General features: G+C 40.1%; 1 protein-coding gene across 3 annotated transcripts in view; it reads left to right on the top strand.

The window, feature by feature from the left end:
• Positions 1-6,680, top strand: part of PACRG (PARK2 coregulated) — a 649,143-nt gene that overhangs the window by 573,102 nt on the left and 69,361 nt on the right. The gene's annotated exons all lie outside the window — the stretch shown is intronic.

Here is a 6,680-nt window from a genome sequence, read left to right as displayed (position 1 = left end):
AAATCATATCAGTTTAATTTAAATTTATGACCTACACTCATCAGGGAAAAGTAAGTACTGCCTTCATGTAGGCCATGTAGATCTATTGTACCACTCCAAGAGAACTTTATGTCAAAGTTAAAACAGGCCACAATTTGAAGGCAACCTGAAAGAAGCAGTTCAGCTTTTACTAAAAAGACTCTAACTGGGCGCATCCACACCTGCATCAGACTGCACAGTTGTTACTGCACAGTCATTTAGCAAGCACAAAATGACTGCACACTAACTGCTGGTCCTAAGCAGTCCCAACGCCTCACGGGTCATTTCTGACCCTACTACATGGTAGCAATAAGACTGTCGCTACAGAGACATGACAACTCATGTACACATGCCCACTATATGCTCATTTGAATTGTCTATAATGAAATTTACCTCACCTTTGTAACTGCTGCCCATCCTAGCCAGAAGTAATTTTGAGATTCTTAATGCACAATAAATGTGGCTACTTGGAAACCTTACAGCAACAATGTTGGGCTCAAGATATGAGCATATACAAGAGATGTTAATATTCCTGGCTGCACTATCCTACAGATAACATGATGAACCAAGGTCTCATTTGCCTGTTCCTGATGGGTTGTTCAGGTAAATGATAAAGATCTAATGAATTAGAGTAAAAACTAATAGCTAACAGATGTACAGACACTATCCACTCTATTAATTAATGCTGATATAGATTATGTGGAACTAATGCAAATTACTGTATGTGGAATGTTTACATATTGGAACTGTGCTTAGCATGTCATTGCACAGTTCAGTGAAAGGATTTCAGCTACATTATGAAAAGTGCTGTGAAATAGCTGGTAGTGTACAAGCACTGTGGCTTTCATTCATGACCTACAAGTCCTAATTATCTTTCCTCTGTTATGAAATTTCTCTTCTACTCAAAGACTAAGTAAGCGAAGGCAGTGTTTTACCATCACGCTCAAGAAGATAAGATGATATCAAATTTTCCTATGGCTTTCAAAAAAACATTTACAAATAACAGAAAATTAGTATTGCTGATAAAATGTTCCTCAGTCTCAAAAGACTCATTTAATAAAGTAACAGCTGAAAAAAATTAATATGTATAAACCATTGCTTCTTTAGAATTCTTAATAGGTTACTGAGTTGTGTCATTTAATGCTAAGTATTTTTAGGCTGCAAAGGAGAAAATTATTTTTTCATTTGCTTCTCAGAGAAGAAGATATATCCAAATATTACAGGGGATTGTTTCTTTTCGTGTTCAAATGAGTTTAGACCTAAAACAACAGTTAAATGGAACTCAATCATGAATTGCAAATTGCAACTGAAATGATTTTTTTTGTTGATAGTTGTCAAAACCCAATTGTCTCTTTCACAAAATACTATGCATAGTAGACTTGTCATCATTTTTTCATAACAAGAAAATACTTTTATACAAATGAATTGGCTGTTTGCAAATGTCCTTTGGGTTCTGACCAGTGTTTAACATTTGCTAGTATCAAAGTGAGACATTGGAGATGATTTTTAGGAGAATTTTCCAGTAGTCTGTCCTTAGCGTTAGAGATAATTTTAACCTTATTAAAAGGTAAGCTTTGCATTTTCTCCCTAATTCAGAAACTGTGATTATACTGGTAGCTAAAAGAGGAACACTGACCAGCAAAATCAAGTATCTTTAACCTAAAACAGAAAGGCTAGTCCTTAGCCTGTACAATAATCACAAGTTTATACGATCAGTAATGGAGGCCAATACCAATTTAATGCAAACTGTAATTTAATCATAAGGGCATGTGTCCCAGTATTAAAATCCTGTTCATACAGAATATCTGCAACTGCTTTAACTTGAATAAGTTATTGCATCTTACAAGCAAAAAAGGCAAACCAAGCAGGATTATTTTATCCTGAATAATATACATACCTTATAAAAGGCTCTTGTACTCATAGCACTGCTTGTTTGGTGCTTTTAATATCTTCTGTGTGTTTGTATGTGTGCAACTCAATTATTTGGTTCTCACCATAAACAGAGATGTATCTGCCCAGTACTATTCATGAGTGGCTTGCAGACAAAAACAAAATGTTTTTCTGTTCTGGAATAAAGGCTTTGTTTCAATTTACAAGTAGAGATAGAATAAATAATGACCTATTTTAACTACTTTTTAATAATTTTTTTAAAGGAAAATACTTTTAAATGTTATATTTTAATTACCACATCAACATTTGCTCATTTTGCTCCAAGCTTCCACCCAGATGTCTATATTTGAAATCAAGTAGTTTCTGTAATGTGGAGTCTCTTTCCACTACAAAGCCCATAGCAGTGTACTTTTGGGATTTTAAAAATCTACTGAAATATCAGATTATAAACCTTCTTTTGCCTCTGGTAAACATTGGGTTAAATTCCTATTCTATATTGGCAAGTGCTTCTGAAGCCTTTGCTAGGTTTATAGAAAGGAAAAACCACTTGAGGCTTGGGCTGACTGCAATCAAGTAATTAGTCTAACCGAATAGCAGAAATTCTGAGATGAGATTATTAATGAACCTAATTGACAGCCTACACCAATTTAACAGAGGGGATGAGGTATAGAAACCATTAGCAATGGAAAAGTTACTCTTGGAAGGGAATGAAGTGTTAGAGCAATGAGGTCCATATCTGGTTTGTGCGCTCAAAATCTACTTGCCTGAAAAAAGGCTGAATTTAAGTGTCTGCCTGGCTGAAAAAGGCCTTATCTCTTTCTGCCTAAAAAGCATTCCATACTTCAACGTATGAAATTCTCTAAAGTCTCCACATTTTCTATTTAAATGTAAAATAAATCCCTTTGCTTTGGAACTGAAATTAATTGTCCTGATGACTGATTAACACAGGAGACTATGGTTGCAAACAGATGTGCCACCGCTAGCAATGTTTCTGGGAAATGGAGCAGTACAGGCATTCGGCCTGCAACTGACTCCTCTCCCTTGTTCCACATGCCTTTCTTAGAATGGGGTGATCCTAGTTTGTGGAAAGCATGGAGACCATAGACTGCTCTACTCCTCCTATTCCTGGAGGGGTTGGAGCCACGTGGCAAAGCCGCCACCCATTCCTCCTACTGGGACCCTGAGTTCAAGGAATGGGCAGAGAACAAGCAGCAGCTCCTCCTCCTCCTCCTCTCCTCCTCCTGCCCTGCCCTGCCCTCCCAGTCTATGGGAAGGGTGGGAGCAGTTGCCCGCTGATGCCTTCCCCAGTCCAGCAAGATCCCAGTCTTGGGAAGGCAGAGGCGGCCTCCTGGGACTGGGAGAAGGTGAGCAGCAGCTGCTCCTCACACCTTCTCTGAACTAAGGTGACATGGGGGGTGGCATTTCGGCACAGGCCACTCCTTTGGGTACCAGGAGGAGTCAAACATCAGGAAAGTGTACAGGCATTCGTTCTTCTTGGATAAACTCTTTTGGGAGTGACTTCTACTTGTTTGGAGGTGGGTTATTTTTCTCCTGTAACAGCCATTTTTGATCTGAGAGAAATTGTGTGAATGCCCGTACACTCATGGTGTGTACCGAGCGAGCTGCAATTTAGGGCTGTGCGAAGCTTTGGTCCCTGATTCAATTTGATGGAGATTCAGCCCAATTTGGTGGCCAAATCTCTGAATGCAAATTAGGTCAGAGGACCCTTTAATCTCTCCGAATTGATTCAGACAGATTCAGCAATTCAGATGTAGACACAACTTTAAATGATTTTTCTACATATCTCTAGGTATCAGGGCCTCTGAACCCTGCGGTGCTGGGGCAGATGCAGCATCCTACAGGAGCATGGGGCGCTTCCCAGCACGCTCAGCAGTGGACCTGGAAATGGACCAGAAACACTTCCAGTCCACTTCCTGGTCCACTAGGGAGCATGCTGGGGGGGAGTGCCCTGAACCCCCCTCCAGTGACTAGTGTCTTCTGGGTCTGGGGGGGCACCCAGGGTCCCTCTGCAGCTGATTGCTGGGTTGGGGGGGGAGGCCTGCCCACTCCCCAGTAGACCCAGAAGTGGACCGAAAGTACTTCCGGTCCACTTCTGGGTTCACTGCCAAGCACTCTGGAGAGCTCCCCATGCTGCTGTGATCATGAGCTGCTCCTGCTACCTCAAGGTATGTAGAAAAAACTTTTAAATGTGTGAATGTGTCCAAATCGCTGATTTGCCGAATCAGCATTGAATCGTTAGATTTGAATTCAGCCAAATCGAATCAGGGACAGTGATCCGGATCAATGGATTGAATCACTGTCCCTGATTCGGGCTGAATCTGAATCGAATAGGGCCCGTTTCGCACAGCCCTACTGCAATTCTCTTGTTGGAAACATAACACCTGTACATGGCACACGAAGGAGTTCTGAAAAGGAAACACTGTACAGTAATTAGCATCTAGGCTCCCTATACAGTGCCTAGGGAGAATGAGACACCACAGAAGGTTGCTTATGAGGGAACCACCTAGAGCTAGCCAACAAAGATGTTGTACTTGTAATCTTGCCACACTTAGGAGATCCTGCACTGAATCAGGCAGTAAAGGAAATGCCTCCATCCACTTAGGATCCAGAGTCTGGAATCCACTCCTGAGGGAAGGTGTCTGCAAGCATTTTTTGAAAGAACTGAGTGTGGCTTGCTCTTTTCTTTTAAAATACAGTTGGTGATGAAGGAGGAGAAATTCCTGGTTTCTGCATCCCGGGCTTTCCAGAATGCTTCTATTGGGGAGGTTTCTAACAACTAATGTGATGTGCGCAAAAAGATCAGGAGGCAGGAGCTTCCCCCTCTTTACTAGGCTACTGATTCAAGCTCCCTCATGCCTGCTGTCCTTCTGAACAAATTAATCGTGTATCCTTTTCTTTCCAATGGCTCAGCTTCATCGCAAAGTATGTCAGGGCCCCTGTGAACTATTCTATAGTCTGATTATTAGGGCACTCTCCTGGGAGGTGTGGATTTGAATTCCTTCAGCTTGAAAAGAGTCTAAAACATAGATCTCCCACTACTTGGGTAACTGCTCCAACCACTAGGCTATTTTATAGATGGCAGGCACTACTGTTAATTTTGAATGAAATGGCCATGGTTGTTGTGATTTGTGTTTAACTCAAGGTTCTCGGCCTGTGCTGGGTGTGCTCAGGGCACACTTCCAAATCAGCAACCTCAGAGGAATTAGGAGCTGCCTTAGCCAATTTCTGGATCCAAAGGTGACTTAGACATCTGTTTGCTCAGACCGTGGCAGTTCTGCACAGGAACCATGACAGTTCTGGTGCCCTAGGGCACCTTTGATTCAGAAAGGGAGTTTAGTAGTCTCCAAGTTTGGCAGCCACTGGGCAGAGCTTTTATTTGTTTGGATTGCAATTTGGATTGAGGTACCTGAAGATAAATCCCATTTAGACCAGGCTCTTAGCCATACTGTGAAGCAGTTCTTCATCTGAAAAATAAGAGTGGTAACATTTTCCTACCATGTAGCAGTGTTGAAAGGATAAACATGATAAAAACTATGAGGTAGCATGGCTATAAGTACCTTAAATGGAAATGTTTTGCATGGCAGTGGCAAAGTTACTTATGTATTCAGTGATTCAATTACTCAATATTTAACATAGGAATAATAATAATAAAAATAATTTGCTAGAGTCCTTCGAGATTTAAAGATGAAAACTTCATAGTTAACACACCCCGTTTACAGCCTTTATGCTGTAGGTCTGGTTCAAGGATATTTTCTGACATCAGTTGTGAACAATCACAGTCTTCAGTGCACCTCCCTCCGCTAACCATTTCATGCCTCTAATCATCATCAGCTTCCTAAAATAGATTGTATTTATTATGCTACCATTCCAATAATATAATTAAAACATTAGGAATATGATTTAAATCAGAGTTTACAGAATAATTGAGGGAATGAGATGTAACAGACTACTGTAGCTTGAGGTAATTTTAAATAAGTGAGAGGTAGTTAGCTGTGTTCATCTGAAGTCAGGCAGGCAGGCAGCATGGTAGAGATGCCCCTTATAGATTGAATCAAAGATGCCTAAGCTTTTGTGAGCAAGAGCTCACTCCATCAGATGCCTAACTGTTTAATTACTGTGCATGAGGTATTCTACAATTTGTGATACATCTGTTCTTCTGCACTAATCCTCATTTCAAAGTAATTCTTTATTTTGATGTAATCATTTGATCATAAACTTGAGCAGTTTAAATAAAGGTCATTTTTTTTCAGAAGACTACTGTGTTATTGCACTGAAGCACACCATTTTGATTTGGCTAATAGGCTATTTATCCACAAGCATCATCAAAGCTGTGAAGAACAGTTCAAGTTTTAAAAATGGTAAAATTAACTTACCCATTATATGTTTCTCTCTTTAGTAGCCAGTCATCAAGGATGTTAATCTCTATTACAGAGATTAAAAGAAAGAATTACCTTCCTGAACAGTTCAGTTCATTTCATTCCTAAGGAATCTGCTCAGGGAGCATGTGTTTTCAGGGAATTAATATTGTGGCTATTTTTTTTAACCTTTGATAATCTCTTTCCCTCTATCCTTTGGTCAACTGTTATTTTGGTCCATTATTCACCTATTCAATTTACAAATGTGGATCCTGAGTTACATTTTTAAGGAACAGTCATTTGTCTCATGACTCTACTGAAGAGAAATCAGATCCTTTAACTACTATTAGTCAGTTTCCTCCAGTTGCACTTATTAGGTGAATGCTTAGTACAAAG

Source organism: Gavialis gangeticus, unplaced genomic scaffold (assembly GCF_001723915.1).
Source record: "Gavialis gangeticus isolate Ggan-Ray unplaced genomic scaffold, GavGan_comp1, whole genome shotgun sequence".
Classification (NCBI taxonomy): Eukaryota; Metazoa; Chordata; order Crocodylia; family Gavialidae; genus Gavialis; species Gavialis gangeticus.
This window is presented reverse-complemented; position numbering and strand designations above follow the sequence as displayed.